General features: G+C 37.1%; 3 long non-coding RNA genes across 3 annotated transcripts; 2 read left to right on the top strand and 1 right to left on the bottom strand.

Annotated features, from left to right (window-relative positions):
* Positions 1–774: 774 nt before the first annotated feature.
* Positions 775–16,566, bottom strand: LOC117517808. Its single transcript, XR_004562841.1, has 3 exons — positions 15,766–16,566; positions 5,834–5,844; positions 775–785 (listed from the first exon to the last, which is right to left on the bottom strand). It is a non-coding gene; the product is annotated as an uncharacterized LOC117517808 (long non-coding RNA).
* LOC117517809 lies at positions 2,906–3,414 on the top strand. Its single transcript, XR_004562842.1, has 3 exons — positions 2,906–3,031; positions 3,218–3,305; positions 3,377–3,414. It is a non-coding gene; the product is annotated as an uncharacterized LOC117517809 (long non-coding RNA).
* Positions 12,680–14,145, top strand: LOC117517807. The gene is made up of 2 exons (XR_004562840.1): positions 12,680–13,011; positions 13,260–14,145. It is a non-coding gene; the product is annotated as an uncharacterized LOC117517807 (long non-coding RNA).
* Positions 16,567–17,166: the final 600 nt, after the last annotated feature.

Below are 17,166 nucleotides of genomic sequence, written 5' to 3'. Positions count from 1 at the left end.
TCCCTCCTCTGCACATGTCCAAACCATCTCAATCTCACCTCTCTGACTTTGTCTCCAAACCTTCCCACCTGAGCTGTCCCTCTGATATGTTCATTCCTAATCTTGTCACTCCCAAAGATGATTGTTGTTTATAGAAGAAGTGAACCATCTATATCATTAATTTCATTTCAATTTGTCATTACAGCACCATGATAGAGTTGACCGTATAATTTAATGTCAAAATGACTGCTGTGAATAAGGTCAATTGGAGAAGACGACCCTTACATTTGAATGAATTCAAGTGCAGGCAGCCTCCTCTTGGTACTGTAGGTTAAAGATGTAGTACACTGAAATTACAGTATCGCAGTTACACACTCTGTCCCATCTGAAATATGAAATTGGAGTTATTTCAGAAAGCATCTTGAAAATATCTCTAATTGGGTTAACATTCATGCTTTGCTGGGATGACTATAACTCCAGCTCATCTAATGTGAATGCACGAATTCATCAAATACATACCAAGCAGTGTTATTAGGTCAAGAGTCATGGGTAGGGTGAGGGTCTTCTCAATGTCAGCCACTATGAAAGATGACTATAGGGCACAGAAAATATATACACGTTGTGAGAATATAATTCAATGCAATAAAAATTTAAGAAAGAAGAGGAACAAACTTATGTCTGCAAGAAGGAGAAGCCCATCTGTGAGCTCTCTGAAATAGGCCATCAGGAGCTGGACCACATGGAGTGTCACCTCAGCATCCTCAACCTGGGAGAGAACCATCTGAACATCTTTGTTGGCAGTTTTGCTCCAAAAGTATTCCACAATAGCTCTTCCATATTCTTCCATGATGAATTCCAGGAGATGCAACACATTAAGGTCTGTGAGAAGCTCAAAATGAGAATAGATGCCCCTCTTATGGTTGAATTTTGACTTTTAAGGTGTGAAGTTTCACTTTGAGTTTTCAGTTTTAAATGTATGGTTGAATTTTAACTTTTAAGGTTTGAGTTTTCATCTTTAAATTTATATTTGAGTTTAACTTTTAAGGTGTGAACCTTCAGTTTATTGATGGAGTTGCTGATTGAGGAATGTAATCCCTTATTTTAATAAATGTTATAATTAATTATGTAAGTCTCTTCCATAGAATTTGTATTGCTGCATTTTAGTTAACTACATCATTTCAATAGGCTATATGTTGTATAGAATAAAGAATACACATTAAAATTGCAAATCAAGGTTATAGTAAAGACAGTGCTTAATTGGTTGTCATAAATACTGACAAGGTATCATAAAGGTAATGGCTGAAGTGAGGATTTGTAAATGTTGCCCCAAACTTCCACGCAGTAATTCAGATATGGAAAAACAAGTGAACAGTATAAAATATGTAAAGCTTTGTAATTCAATAAATATTTTTGCTTTGAGTATACTAGGAATACTTTTAGATATTTTAGCTTGAACATGTTTTATGTGAGGGACAAATTTTAAATGCCTGCAAACACGATAAAACTTTATACACATGATCGGGAGGCCACTCTCAACGCATCCAGTCCATTTTCAGGCGAAAAAACCTAAAAAAAATTTTAGGATCAAAGATTAACACGAGTCGTGAGAATTTTTAAACGCGTGCAAACGTGATAAAACTTTAAAGGTATGATCGGGAGACCGCTCTCAACACATCCAGAACATTTTTTCACAAAACGCATAAAAAACCAAGGTCAAAGGTCAACACTTCTTTCTGTACTTAATAACGTTTTAAATTGTGCAAATGTGATAAAAATTTTAAAGATATGATCGGGAGGTTGTCCTAAGACGGGTTACATTTTCACGCAAAAAAAAAAACAAAAAAAAATTTAGGATCGAACGTTAACACAAGCCGTGACAATATTTAAACGTGTGCAAAGGCCCTGCTAGCTGGATACAGGAGGTATTGCACCTTTTCTTAAGGCAATAACGATATCTTTTCACAAAATCAGAAACCAAATCATCATTCGCGATAGTATTTTCGGTGTATAAAGACAGCACAACTTGGTACGACATCCCGGCAGCTCTGTTATACAGATAATACACGCAGTGACCTTTATTTATTTTATTTGTAAATATTCACAAAAAAGAAATATGGAAAAAAATGAGTATGTACATATGTAAATATGTATGTACGGATATATTTAAATCTCTTTGGTGTTAAAGATATGTAGATGTTTTGTTCATGCGGTTTCTGACATGTCTGGAATAAATTAAACTGAACCAGAATCTTGGAACCTGAGCTTTATTACTTATATTAGGCTGAAGCTGGGAAAACTAATTCTCCTGTAAGTGGCGTTTTATTTTTTTAGTGCCACTATTAAAAGGTCCATTATTTTTGTATTATCCGTCATGACTTTGCTATCCATCCACTTTTGTTCATAATATGGTACCAATACACGCATGGGGCTGGGGATATTTGCATCTTAAAAGTGTGCCTGTGTGTGTATTTGGGGTGTTTAGGGCAAAAGGTCGCAGCTCTTTTACAATGTTTTTGACAAACCAGGCGAGCATCACAGATCTTAGGTATTACAGAGAGGTCATCGTTTGAAGCAATATTTTTATGAGGTTCAGATGTCTCCCTCGGACCGAGGTGTCAGGCTAAATTCCCTGATCGATGATTACATGTGTTTTATGGTGTCCACCATAAAACCAGATGCTGGTGGGAAATGAGCTTGTTTTGAAGACTCAACCAGCTTTCCTGTCTGCCCCCTGCTGCAGTGTTTTTCCTTCATTCCGGCCGCTGACCAGAGCAGACGTTCATTTAATGAACTTGGAATGAAGTTTTCTTTTTCTTCAGACTGCAGACTGCGAAAGTCTTTCACGGTAAGTGATTTAAGTAATCTTTTGATAGAAATGCTTCTGTTTTTTAAAAGGGTGGTAAACATTTTTAAATGATGATTTTTGTTAGAGCCCCACAGAGAGAAAAGTTTATTCTGGTTATGATGGATCAGAAGAATTCACCCCGACAAATTAACCCCAGAGGATAATTTAGACGACACGATGCGCCAGGGGGAGAGTCTCCTTTATGACGTTAGAAAATCAGCTCATAACTTTTTTTTTTAAGTGTAAATATTTAATTAATAAGTATCGTCTGTGTTACAGTTTGTGGATATTCTCTGTTAGGACTTTATTTAATGCTGTTTAATCAAGCTTTTTCCCCAGATAGAGTAGCAGAGATGTAAACCCTTTGAAATTTCATTTACATTAAAAATACAGGTTAATAACGCAGAGCTGATGTGTTATAACTGATGGAGGTCTGTCGAACCATCAACAGAGCGCTGCGGGGAGGGACTCGCGTTACACGGTAAGAAAAAAAAAAACATCATGACGTTTTTTAAAGTGTAAATATTTAATAAGTCGCATCTTTTCTTTTAGTTTGTGGCGAGGCGAGACCGTCGCTCCTGCAAGATGCCCGGAGGTTCGAGGATATTTTGGACTGGTATTAATAAATGTTTTTGAGAGAGAATAATTGTGATGCATAAAAAGTTTATTCTGGTTTAACAAGAAGGAGAAAGAAGAAAGAAAAAACATTGATTTAATATGACTAAAGTTTTTAAAGGTCCATAAAGTAAGAAAAAAACATATTGGCTATGTAATGTCAGACGTTTCCCCTCTCAGACAAAAATTTATGCAGACAGTCACCATCAGCTCAAAAACTAAGATTTTGTGGAGCTTTTCACAACCAAATAACCATTTAAAGCATAAAACCTTCCGCTAGTTGGATTTCTCAATAAATGACCGCCGACTGTTTAACGATACTATCAAAGATATGGTGTGTGTGAGTTATGTGAATTGTAAAAATTACATCTTCGGTGTGTTTTCAGGGTAACCTCTGCAAAAAAAAAACACATTTAAATCTTTAACCACATTAAAAACGGCTTGAGATTTATAATTACACTCTGAACAAATGAACAGATTCTACATGACACACTTTCCTCTTGTCATACTGACAGCAGTGTGTCGGCTCCGATGCTTTTAATGAGTTTTCCAGAATTTGTCGGAAATGTGCAACTTTCAAGTGCTTGGTGCAGACTTTTACAAATCATAAAACAGCACAGTAACAACTGAGTTTTAACATAACTCTTACCTCGTGATGTTGGTCAACTTGGTCAAGTTGTTAGCTAAACTAGTTTGTTCATGATTACAACCGGTTTTTAAAAACACATTGTACATTTTTTACTGCGGTTTATTCGGTGTTTAGAGTATTTCTACGTCATACACTGTAAAATATAAGTTGACTTTACTAAAAAAAAAAAAATACAAACTTGCTGCCTTAAAAAGTAATTTATGTTGTCTTGAGTCAGATTTGATTAACTTAATTATTGCAAGTGTGCAATACTCAAACTTAAAAACCTAGATTATAGTAACTTGTTTATTTTGTTGTACTGAAATAAATTAAATTACAGTAACGTATTTACTGTGGGCATCCAGCAAGTGACGGCTTAATTCTCAAAATAGTTTTGTTCATTCATCATATTCAGGTCAACTTAATTTTCTTGAAGCTACAGCTTGAAAACTGAGTCTGGTTAACTTATCATACTTAATTAGTTTGAATGTTAGCATGCATTTACAGTGTACAGAGAGAGTGCAGCTCAAACCAAAGTCAAATTCCATGTATTCTGTGGCTACTTGGCCATTAAAAGTTGTTCTGATTCAGATTCTGATAAAGTAGCAGGCGTTTATGAAGAAAATGCTGATGAACCCTGTTTTATTTGAAACTTCAAAGTTGTTGCTTCAGTTCTCTGTCACTCAGTTATCTGTGATTTTCAGGGAACACTTGACATAAAATGGTGACAGCTGATTTTCATATTAAAAGAATAGATGTCTCCCTTTTGGAAACTCTCCCAAGAAATCTGATCAGAGAATCTTGATGTCTTCAGGGTGTATTAAAAACTAACCAGGAAAAAGCTGCTTTCAAGAACAGTTTATTTTTTTTGACTCACTTCAGATGTTTCTTGGTCAGAATGAGGCAATAAAGCAGGAACTTGCAATAATACAAGTGAGCAAAGAAAATGTTTAGATTTAGGACTTAACATCCAAGCTGCTGGCATGTGAACGTTGCTGTGAAGTGTTGAGATAAGATAAGGATTTGATGTTTGAATCCCAAAATGTGTCAAATATAATAGGTTGACTTTACTTAAAAATATGCAAACTTGCTGCCTTAAAAAAGTGCCTTTGAGCAGACTTGCCACAGGAGTTGGCGAGTCTAATAATCAACAGGGAGTTGAGTTTATTATACGCAGCTGGAGACATCATAATCATCTATCAGCTAATTTACCGTGACACCCAGATGGTGACCCTTTAATAAACATGGACGTATGTATGCTTTTTTTTCTTCATGTAAGTGGACCAAATACTTTTCTCTTAATGTTTTCTTTCATGTATGTTGTGTTTAATAAACATGAACGTATACTTTTTTCTTCAATCAATCAATCAATCAATTTTTTTTATATAGCGCCAAATCACAACAAACAGTTGCCTTAAGGCGCTTTATATTGTAAGGCAAGGCCATACAATAATTACGGAAAAACCCCAACGGTCAAAACGACCCCCTGTGAGCAACCACTTGGCAACAGTGGGAAGGAAAAACTCCCTTTTAACAGGAAGAAACCTCCAGCAGAACCAGGCTCAGGGAGGGGCAGTCTTCTGCTGGGACTGGCATCATGGGAACCCCCCAGCAGTCTACGTCTATAGCAGCATAACTAAGGGATGGTTCAGGGTCACCTGATCCAGCCCTAACTATAAGCTTTAGCAAAAAGGAAAGTTTTAAGCCTAATCTTAAAAGTAGAGAGGGTGTCTGTCTCCCTGATCTGAATTGGGAGCTGGTTCCACAGGAGAGGAGCCTGAAAGCTGAAGGCTCTGCCTCCCATTCTACTCTTACAAACCCTAGGAACTACAAGTAAGCCTGCAGTCTGAGAGCGAAGCGCTCTATTGGGGTGATATGGTACTACGAGGTCCCTAAGATAAGATGGGACCTGATTATTCAAAACCTTATAAGTAAGAAGAAGAATTTTAAATTCTATTCTAGAATTAACAGGAAGCCAATGAAGAGAGGCCAATATGGGTGAGATATGCTCTCTCCTTCTAGTCCCCGTCAGTACTCTAGCTGCAGCATTTTGAATTAACTGAAGGCTTTTTAGGGAACTTTTAGGACAACCTGATAATAATGAATTACAATAGTCCAGCCTAGAGGAAATAAATGCATGAATTAGTTTTTCAGCATCACTCTGAGACAAGACCTTTCTGATTTTAGAGATATTGCGTAAATGCAAAAAGCAGTCCTACATATTTGTTTAATATGCGCTTTGAATGACATATCCTGATCAAAAATGACTCCAAGATTTCTCACAGTATTACTAGAGGTCAGGGTAATGCCATCCAGAGTAAGGATCTGGTTAGACACCATGTTTCTAAGATTTGTGGGGCCAAGTACAATAACTTCAGTTTTATCTGAGTTTAAAAGCAGGAAATTAGAGGTCATCCATGTCTTTATGTCTGTAAGACAATCCTGCAGTTTAGCTAATTGGTGTGTGTCCTCTGGCTTCATGGATAGATAAAGCTGGGTATCATCTGCGTAACAATGAAAATTTAAGCAATACCGTCTAATAATACTGCCTAAGGGAAGCATATATAAAGTGAATAAAATTGGTCCTAGCACAGAACCTTGTGGAACTCCATAATTAACTTTAGTCTGTGAAGAAGATTCCCCATTTACATGAACAAATTATAATCTATTAGACAAATATGATTCAAACCACCGCAGCGCAGTGCCTTTAATACCTATGGCATGCTCTAATCTCTGTAATAAAATTTTATGGTCAACAGTATCAAAAGCAGCACTGAGGTCTAACAGAACAAGCACAGAGATGAGTCCACTGTCCGAGGCCATAAGAAGATCATTTGTAACCTTCACTAATGCTGTTTCTGTACTATGATGAATTCTAAAACCTGACTGAAACTCTTCAAATAGACCATTCCTCTGCAGATGATCAGTTAGCTGTTTTACAACTACCCTTTCAAGAATTTTTGAGAGAAAAGGAAGGTTGGAGATTGGCCTATAATTAGCTAAGATAGCTGGGTCAAGTGATGGCTTTTTAAGTAATGGTTTAATTACTGCCACCTTAAAAGCCTGTGGTACATAGCCAACTAACAAAGATAGATTGATCATATTTAAGATCGAAGCATTAAATAATGGTAGGGCTTCCTTGAGCAGCCTGGTAGGAATGGGGTCTAATAAACATGTTGATGGTTTGGATGAAGTAACTAATGAAAATAACTCAGACAGAACAATCGGAGAGAAAGAGTCTAACCAAATACCGGCATCACTGAAAGCAGCCAAAGATAACGATACGTCTTTGGGATGGTTATGAGTAATTTCATGATTCCCTTTATGTAAGCAGGCTTTAATAAACATGAACAATTGCTTTTTTTCTGTGTGACTTTAATGAATGTAATAAACCACGTATTCTAAAACTTATACAGCCTGTGTTCTTTCCTATAATATTGTTGAAAAGGGTAAATTGTTTTTCAAACTAGGTTTTTTGTGAAAAAGGTTTTCATTTGAAGTACACACACACACAAGGGGTCATGTTTCGGTGAGGGGTGACCTTTGACCTTTAGGTCATAAATCAAGGGGCCCAACCCTTTGATCTGACATGAGGTGTCTTAGTTTTCTCTCTGATAAGTATTCTTAACCTGGAGATTATTTTTTTTATTATTGCGATAATTGTTCGTCATCCTCAATTATTTGTGCCTCAGTGTCTTTTGGACTTTATTGGTCAGAGAAATTATTATAATTAAAGTTCAGTTGATATTGGCCCATAGGAAAAACTTGTACAATAAAAATATTAGTTTTAGCCTGCAATAAAATGTATTGTTGTGAATCCAGCATTTTAAAGCCCTTTTAAACTTGTACAGTCTTTATTAATTATTGTGATCTTATCGTTAATGTGAAAAACTGTACAGTAAAATATTAGTTTTAGCCTGCAATAAAATGTATTGTTGTGAATCCAGCATTTTAAAGCCCTTTTAAACTTGTACAGTCTTTATTAATTATTGTGATCTTATCGTTAATGTGAAAAACTGTACAGTAAAATATTAGTTTTAGCCTGCAATAAAATGTACTGTTGTGAATCCAGCATTTTAAAGCCCTTTTAAACTTGTACAGTCTTTATTAATTATTTTGGTCTTATCGTTAATGTGAAAAACTGTACAATAAAATATTAATTTTAGCCACCAATAAAATCTACTGTTGGGATTCCAGCATTTTAAAGCCCTTTTAAACCTGTACAATGTTTATTAATTATTGTGATATTATTGTTAATGTGAAAAACTGTATAATAAAAATATTAGCTTTAGCCTCCAATAAAATGTACTGTTGTGATACAAGCATTTTAAAGCCCTTTTAAACTTGTGCAGTGTTTATTATTCTGATATTATTGTTAATTTCAATAACAATGGACAAGATAATCTTGACAGAAAAAAAATTATATCCTCCCATGCCTACTATACAGATTGGTAAATTACAGTGTACCCTTCTCAAAACTGCCTTTTCTTAAAACAATTAATACATTTTGTTGCTCAACTCGACGTGAGTTGTTCAAGCGCAGTAGAACTCATTTTGATGGGACACATGAAAATTACTTAATAAATGAAGGCCCCTGAAGTCGTATAAAATACACACTCACTAAATAAAGATAAATGTAATATGGGAGTAGCTTATTTGTACAGGATAAATATACATTAATGAATAAATACAAAAAAATGTACTCACTGTAAGTATAAATACACTTAATATAATTCAAATAAAACTTACCTCATCATAACTTGGGGTGGCTTATTTTTCCAGGCAGCTTAAACAATGTAAGTACTCCTAACGTAGGCCTATATATTATAGGAAAAGTACTCAGCATAAAAAAGGCCAAATAAGAAATTACCTATGAATGACCAAGTTAATGTAGGCTGTGCTATGTATTTACTTAATATATTTTGTCACATACACATAAATATACGGGATTCATTTCATTTGTATTTTCATTAATTGTTTTTCATTTCCAGACTCTCAAAATACTTAGGATTTACAGAGCCCTTCAAAAGTATTTGAACACGCAGTATGTCATACATTAAATTTTGTGCTATTTATAATCCAAAAAATAAAAAAAATCGCAATAAAATTTTCTACAATTACCTTCCTTAAGCTCAAGCTGACAACATGATATAAAGTAATTACAAATATAAAGACGAGTTGCATAAGTAATGGAATACTTTGGTATTAATACCCCAGTTTCAATTTGTTTTCATTTATATAGCACCAAATCACAACAGAGTTGCCTCAAAGCGCTTCACACAAGTAAGGTCTAACCTTACTAACCCCCAGAGCAACAGTGGTAAGGAAAAACTCCCTCTGAGGAAGAAACCTCAAGCAGACCAGACTCAAAGGGGTGACCCTCTGCTTGGGCCATGCTACAAACATAAATTACAAAACAGTTCACAGAACAATTCACAGAATGAATATACAGGAAATGCTGTTGGTGCACAGGATACAACCCCTGGCAATAATTATGGAATCACCGGCCTCGGAGGATGTTCATTCAGTTGTTTAATTTGTAGAAAAAAAGCAGATCACAGACATGACACAAAACTAAAGTCATTTCAAATGGCAACTTTCTGGTTTTAAGAGACACTATAAGAAATCAGGAAAAATAATTGTGGCAGTCAGTAACGGTTACTTTTTTAGACCAAGCAGAGGGAAAAAAAAATATGGACTCACTCAATTCTGAGGAATAAATTATGGACTCACCCTGTAAATTTTCATCCTCAAAACTAACACCTGCATCAAATCAGATCTGCTCGTTAGTCTGCATCTAAAAAGGAGTGATCACACCTTGGAGAGCTGTTGCACCAAGTGGACTGACATGAATCATGACTCCAACACGAGAGATGTCAATTGAAACAAAGGGGAGGATTATCAAACTCTTAAAAGAGGGTAAATCATCATGCAGTGTTGCAAAAGATGTTGGTTGTTCACAGTCAGCTGTGTCTAAACTCTGGACCAAATACAAACAACATGGGAGGGTTGTTAAAGGCAAACATACTGGTACACCAAGGAAGACATCAAAGCGTCAAGACAGAAAACTTAAAGCAATATGTCTCAAAAATCGAAAATGCACAACAAAACGCATGAATGGGAGGAAACTGGAGTCAACGTCTGTGACCGAACTGTAAGAAACCGCCTAAAGGAAATGGGATTTACATACAGAAAAGCTAAACGAAAGCCATCATTAACACCTAAACAGAAAAAAACAAGGTTACAATGGGCTAAGGAAAAGAAATCGTGGACTGTGGATGACTGGATGAAAGTCATATTCAGTGATGAATCTTGAATCTGCATTGGGCAAGGTGATGATGCTGGAACTTTTGTTTGGTGCCGTTCACAATGAGATTTATAAAGATGACTGCCTGAAGAGAACATGTAAATTTCCACAGTCATTGATGATATGGGGCTGCATGTCAGGTAAAGGCACTGGGGAGATGGCTGTCATTACATCATCAATAAATGCACAAGTTTACGTTGATATTTTGGACACTTTTCTTATCCCATCAATTGAAAGGATGTTTGGGGATGATGAAATAATTTTTCAAGATGATAATGCATCTTGCCATAGAGCAAAAACTGTGAAAACATTCCTTGCAAAAAGACACATAGGGTCAATGTCATGGCCTGCAAATAGTCCGGATCTTAATCCAATTGAAAATCTTTGGTGGAAGTTGAAGAAAATGGTCCATGACAAGGCTCCAACCTGCAAAGCTGATCTGGCAACAGCAATCAGAGAAAGTTGGAGCCAGATTGATGAAGAGTACTGTTTGTCACTCATTAAGTCCATGCCTCAGAGACTGCAAGCTGTTATAAAAGCCAGAGGTGGTGCAACAAAATACTAGTGTTGGAGTGTTCATTTGTTTTTCATGATTCCATAATTTTTTCCTCAGAGTTGAGTGATTCCATATTTTTTTCCCTCTGCTTGGTCTAAAAAAAGTAACCATTACTGACTGCCACAATTGTTTTTTCCTTATTTCTTATATACTGAAAAAAAAAAAAAACATAGCTGAATGAAAAAGGTCAAGGCTGAAGCTATCTAGCTTTTAAATGCCCTAACCTATTTATACCGTGTTAATATTAAAAATCAAACATTTCTGTCGGGCTACAAACAGTAATATGAAAAAGGTGTTGAGCACATGGAGTACACAGAAGAGCTGTGCTCCGTGTTGACCAGTTGGATAACTGGTGCGCAGCGCACCGCAGGACAGTGCCTGACATGAGATATACGTATTTATGCTATGGTGGGTGAGGCATTTGTGAGCCGATGTCGTCAGCATATGGCACAGCTGGGGTGAGAGGGCTCCCCTGGCTGTTGTCTGCCCTGCGTTGTGAAACACAGTGAGGCTGTACCGGAAGTGAGTTCACATGTTTATATATGGTGTCATGGGCTGGCGAAACCACTCCACTGTCATTCCTGCGACAGAGTTAGATGGTAAATATGTTATCTGTGTATTATGGGGGTGACATCATATTCAGCTGCATAGCGGGCGCTGCGCCAAGCCTTTTGACGTGCGCAATGGCGCATGGACTCGCAGTGACAGACGGTGCTTTCAGTTCTATTGCGCAAAGTTTACATCCACTGCACATGATGGATGCGTGCCATATGCATGTTGCATATCAACATATCCTTGGTGCTCCCTGAACAGGATCCAGTGGAGGTGCACATACGTAGCACAAGCGTGACATGCCGACAGGCTCTGATGTGGCTGATCCACTTTTGGGTTCCCATGACTGTGATCAGTTTGTTCCGAATGCTGTTATGACACCGTACAAATATGTAGATTGCAGTGAGATTACACTCAGACTGCACATAGACTGTCGTTCGATGGGTGTCCCACCTGAACTGTGCCATGAGGGGTTTGCACGTGCGCGAATGGGCTGTCCGACGTTTTCAGACTACACCCCGACACGTTTCGGATGTGGGCCAATTATCATTCTGAAGCCATTCATTCGTGCTGTGTGTGATGGGGGTCTTATTGTCATCAGGTCAAACTCGCTACTCTATTTGATTGAGTGTTGTTCTAACATTTATTGTTAATGTATTTCTTTACAGACATACAGCCGTTGCTGGTGATTAAAGAAGAAATTCCCCCTGAACACCAGGAATGGAATCTGAGTGTTGACCAGGAGGACATTAAAGAAGAGAAGCTGTGGATAAGTCAGCAGGGAGAGCAGCTTCAGCAGCTGGATGAGGCAGATCTCACCAAGTTTGGTTTCACTGTCGTCCCTGTGAAGAGTGAAAATGATGATGAAAAACCAGAGTCATCACAGCTTCATCAAAGCCGAAGTGATAAGAGCACAGAGGCTGAGCCTGTAGCCAGCAGCTCATCTTTACATAGAACACTGACAGCAGAAGCTGATGGAGAGGATGATGGAGGATCACAACCAGCCAGCAACTCAGGTCAAAACAGTCATTTACAACCAGATACCAGTGGCTGGAGTTCAGACAGTTCTGGAACTGAGACTGATGACAGCGATAACTGGAAACAGACCAGAGAACTTCAGCCAAGTTATAACTGTCAAAAAAATACCAATATTGTTTGTTCAGGCAACACTGATGCGAAACAATTTAAAGGCTCTAAATATGGAAAAGCACCTGGTTATGTAAATAACTCAGAGCAACAAATGGAGAGGCAAGCAAGCAGAAAACCATTTAGCTGTTCTGATTGGCTTAAAAGACAGAAACAGAAGAGCACTCTGAACGAACACATTAGAATTGAGACAGGACAAAAAACATTTGGCTGTGCTCACAGATTTGGGCAAAAGAGCAGTCTGGACACTCACATGATAATTCATACAGGACAAAAACCATTTGTCTGTTCTGAGTGTGGTAAAAGATTTGGACTAAAGTCCATCCTGAACAGACACATGATAATTCATACAGGGCAAAAACAATTTGTCTGTTCTGAATGTGGTAAAAGATTTGGACTAAAGGGCAATCTGAAGACACACATGATAATTCATACAGGGCAAAAACCATTTGTCTGTTCTGAGTGTGGTAAAAGATTTGGAATAAAGAGCCACCTGAACAGACACATGATGATTCATACAGGGCAAAAACCATTTGTCTGTTCTGAGTGTTGTGAAAGATTTAGACACGAGAGTCATCTGAAAAACCACATGAGAATTCATACATGGAAAAAAACATTTGTCTGTTTTGAGTGTGGTAAAGGATTTGGACACAAGAGCAACCTGAACACACACATGATATTTCATGCATCCAGCAAAGAACACCAAAGCAAGCCAGCCTCTCGCACATAAGGAGAAGTAGGAGTCGTTCACCACCTCAACCACAAAACAATATACAAATGCGCCCAGACCCAGAGCAGTGGGAATTAGAAGATGAATTGGCAAATAAGATTGAGGAAACAAGGAGAATGAAACATGAAAGAGTGTCCAAAGCTGATCAAATTGAAGGATTAAAAAGTTCAAAAGTATACCACAGTAATTTAACCAGGGATTGGCTAGACTGGTCCCAGAAGAAACCACATTGACAGATTTAAATGTGTGAATTATGGAGCAGCATGGTACATACAAATGAAATTAGCCCCACATTATTTAGGGAGAAAAGGAACCCCAATTAAGAAAAAGCATGCCGTGCCACGATGGTAAAAGACATTACAACAGAAAATCAGCCACCTGATGGTAATTTTTGGGAGGCAAAACCATAAAAGAAACCTCCTTAAAAATGTCAATCGCATTAAATGAAAATACAGTGTTGAAGATGCACAACTGGGTGGGAGGCTGGCTGAACATCAAGCCTGAGTGAAAGCTTTGGGTGCACAAATTAGGAACAAAGACAAGAAAATAAATGCAAAACAGATAAACAAGCAATTTGCAAAAAACTCCAGGCTAGTGTACAGGAAGTTGGCAAACAACACAATAGAAGTACAACAGCTACTCAAGAGAGAAGAAGTTGAAAGATTGTGGAGACCATTCTTTGAAGACCCAAAGCAACACCAGGAGGCCGAGTGGATTGAAATAATAAAACAGAAAAACAAAGATAAACAGCAAATGGCAGCAATTGTAATCACTGAAGAGGAGATCACAAAGAAAATGAGTGAATACAGTAACTTCAAGGCACCTGGCATTTACAAAATCCCAAACTTTTGGTTGAAAAGGCTGATAGTATTACACCACCATTATGCTGTGGCTTTCACAAAAATGTTGAATGGAGAAGAGGACACACCAGACTGGCTAAAGACTGGGAACACAAACCTACTACCAAAGACCAAAGAAACACAGCTACCCAACAAGTACAGACCCATCTGCTACCTAACAACAACATCCAAGTGGCTGACAGGAATCTTAGCTGATGCTATTTATGAACGTCTTGACACTGGTGGCTACCAGAAAATGAACAGAAAGGTAATTTCAGAAAAAGATGAGGAATTAAAGACCAAGTACTGATAAACAAAGCTATCTTGGAGGACTGCAAAAAAAAGGAGGATAAACCTCAGCATGGCTTGGATTGATTATAAAAAGGCATTTGACAGCGTGCCACACTCTTGGATCATGAGGTGCTGAGAACTCCACAACATCATTGAGGAAATGAGATCTTTCCTGAGGGTGCAAATGAACAAGTGGAACACCACCATCACCTTCAATCACACAGAGGGACAAATAACAATCCCAGACATACGAGGTCAGAGAGGGATATGTCAAGGAGACAGCCTTTCGCCATTTTTATTCTGCTTAATCATAGACCTGCTCAGCAAGATCCTGAAGGAGCACGACACCGGGTATGATTTAAATAGAGACAGAGGAAGGAAAAATAAAAAATGTGAACCATCTGCTGCACATGGATGACTTCAAAATCTTTGTTGACACATAAGAGGGATTCAGTTGGTTCGTGGAAGCAGTCGATAAGTTCTACAGACATTGGTATGGAATTTGGTCTGGATAAATGCTCAAAATGCACAATCAAAAAAGGTAAAAAGAGAAAAACAGAAAACATACAGTTGGATGAAGGGAGGTGCATTGAACATTTGGCTGAAGATTCCACATACAAATACTTGGGAATTGAAGAAAATGGTACAATAGAACATAAGAAATTATGTCATACAGCTACTGAGGGTGTAAACCATCAAAACAAGTTTCTTTTGTTGAGCCCAATCAATTTTAATTGCCATTGAATTAAGTAAAAGCTGTCGATAATCTGTCCCCTTAACGTGTTTATCCTGAAGTATTTAAATAATGTGTGATGCTACATTAGAAAAGAGCAGCAGTGGTTTGCCAGTGAAATATAATCTTGTTCAGCAGGAGAACAATTTGCTGTTTTCTTAACTGTCTCCACCTTGTTTACCTTACATCCTTGGATACAATCGCAAAAGGGTTTTTATGAAAACGTAGATTGTGAACAGAATATGATTTGGCTGTTAAAAAAATAAATATTGGATTTTTTTTTTTTACTTTAAACCGTTTTGCCCCACTGGCAACAATTGTTGCTGAAGTGTATCACTGTCCTTTTCTGCTCACAATAATAAAAAAAAAATCTCAAAGGTACTAATGCAACTTTTCCACTTAGAAAACAAAAAAACATCTGGGCATAAACGGGTTAATGCTTGTCGATACATATACCAGTTGTGGTGGGCCTTATGAACAGGAACCTGAAGAAATACCTCGAGTGAATCCCTGGTCACCCAAGTGCTCACGAGGTGTAGTTAACGGTCACCATCTTGCAGAGAGCCCTCGGATGCAATGCCAGCAATGTTTAGGGTGCAACTATAGACCCCGGGTCTGGGGTCCGTTGCTCTCTGTAAAAAGAAATCCAAGAGGAAAAAAAAAAAAGGTGGCTGAGTGTGTCATAAGATTTGGAGTAAAAGGTGGTGTGAAGGTGTGATGTGTTTGGATGTTCATGGTGTTTAACCTATCAGCAAGGTGTTGCAGTAGTTGAGGTGTGAGATGGTGTCTGTGTCAGGAATCCTGATGCATGCTGAGATACTTTATGATTCTGTGAATGTTGTAATGTCATATTGTTGAAATTGTAAATTTTTGGGAAAATATGCACTTGTAGGGTAAAAACTAAAACTCAACACAATTGTTTTCTTTAGTTCCTGATGGATTTTACTTATGTTTTTGTTTGTTTCATTGAAGCACTGTTCACAATTCTTCCTCACAAAATATTAAAATTTTGAATTGTTTTGTAAAATGTAGATTTTTTTTTTATGGTGAAAATAGTGAAATTTACCAAAAATCATTTTCTTCTTAACTTTCTGGTTTTAATTCTGTTGGTTTTGTTTGATTCATCTAAACTGTTCACAATTCTTCCTTGTGGAAATGTGAAATTCTAAATTTTGGGGGGAAATATGGACTTCTGTGGGGAGAAACTTAAGCAAAATATTCTCTTTGATGTTTATTTTATTGGATTTTATTCAGATAAATTGGCTTAATTCATGTAAACACTGATCACAATTATTCCTCAAAAAAGTTTTAATTTTTGTTGTCATTACATGCTGTTTGTTTGGAAAACAATAAAATTCACCCAAAATGCTTCTTGCCCTTCAGTTTTTGAGAAATTTTAATTGTGATGGTTTTGTTTGATTCATCAAAGCTCCGTTCTAAACTGCACAACTTCAAATTTGGGAAAATTACTAATTTTTGGTTATGAAAACCATTAAATACACCCAAAATTGAGCAAGTTTGTATGTTGCATGAAAGAGAAAAAAATTACCGAAATAAGACAGTATTCGGGTGATTCTTTAACTACGGGCACTATTGGCCTTGTAAATGTAATTTCCACCACACCATTGCCTTAAATATAAAGCGCCTTGGGGCAACTGTTTGTTGTGATTTGGCGCTATATACATGTGCTCTGATGTCACTGTTTATCTCCATAGAAACTACCAAAACAATCTTTCATACAAACTGTTTAAAGGGACATTAGAGTGTAGTGGTGGAAATTACGGCAATAGTGTGGGACAACTACATTTTGTTTAAAAAAATCACAACAGTTGTATGACATTGAATACCCCAATTATGTTTTGATTATTTTACTGATATTTTATTCAGAGATATTTTAAAACATTAGAAAAAACGTTTCTTTACCATTCATTTTTATCATTGAAGA

Source organism: Thalassophryne amazonica, chromosome 9 (assembly GCF_902500255.1).
Source record: "Thalassophryne amazonica chromosome 9, fThaAma1.1, whole genome shotgun sequence".
In the NCBI taxonomy this organism is placed as follows: Eukaryota; Metazoa; Chordata; class Actinopteri; order Batrachoidiformes; family Batrachoididae; genus Thalassophryne; species Thalassophryne amazonica.
Note: the sequence above shows the minus strand (reverse complement) of the source record. Positions and strands in the feature narration are given on the sequence as shown.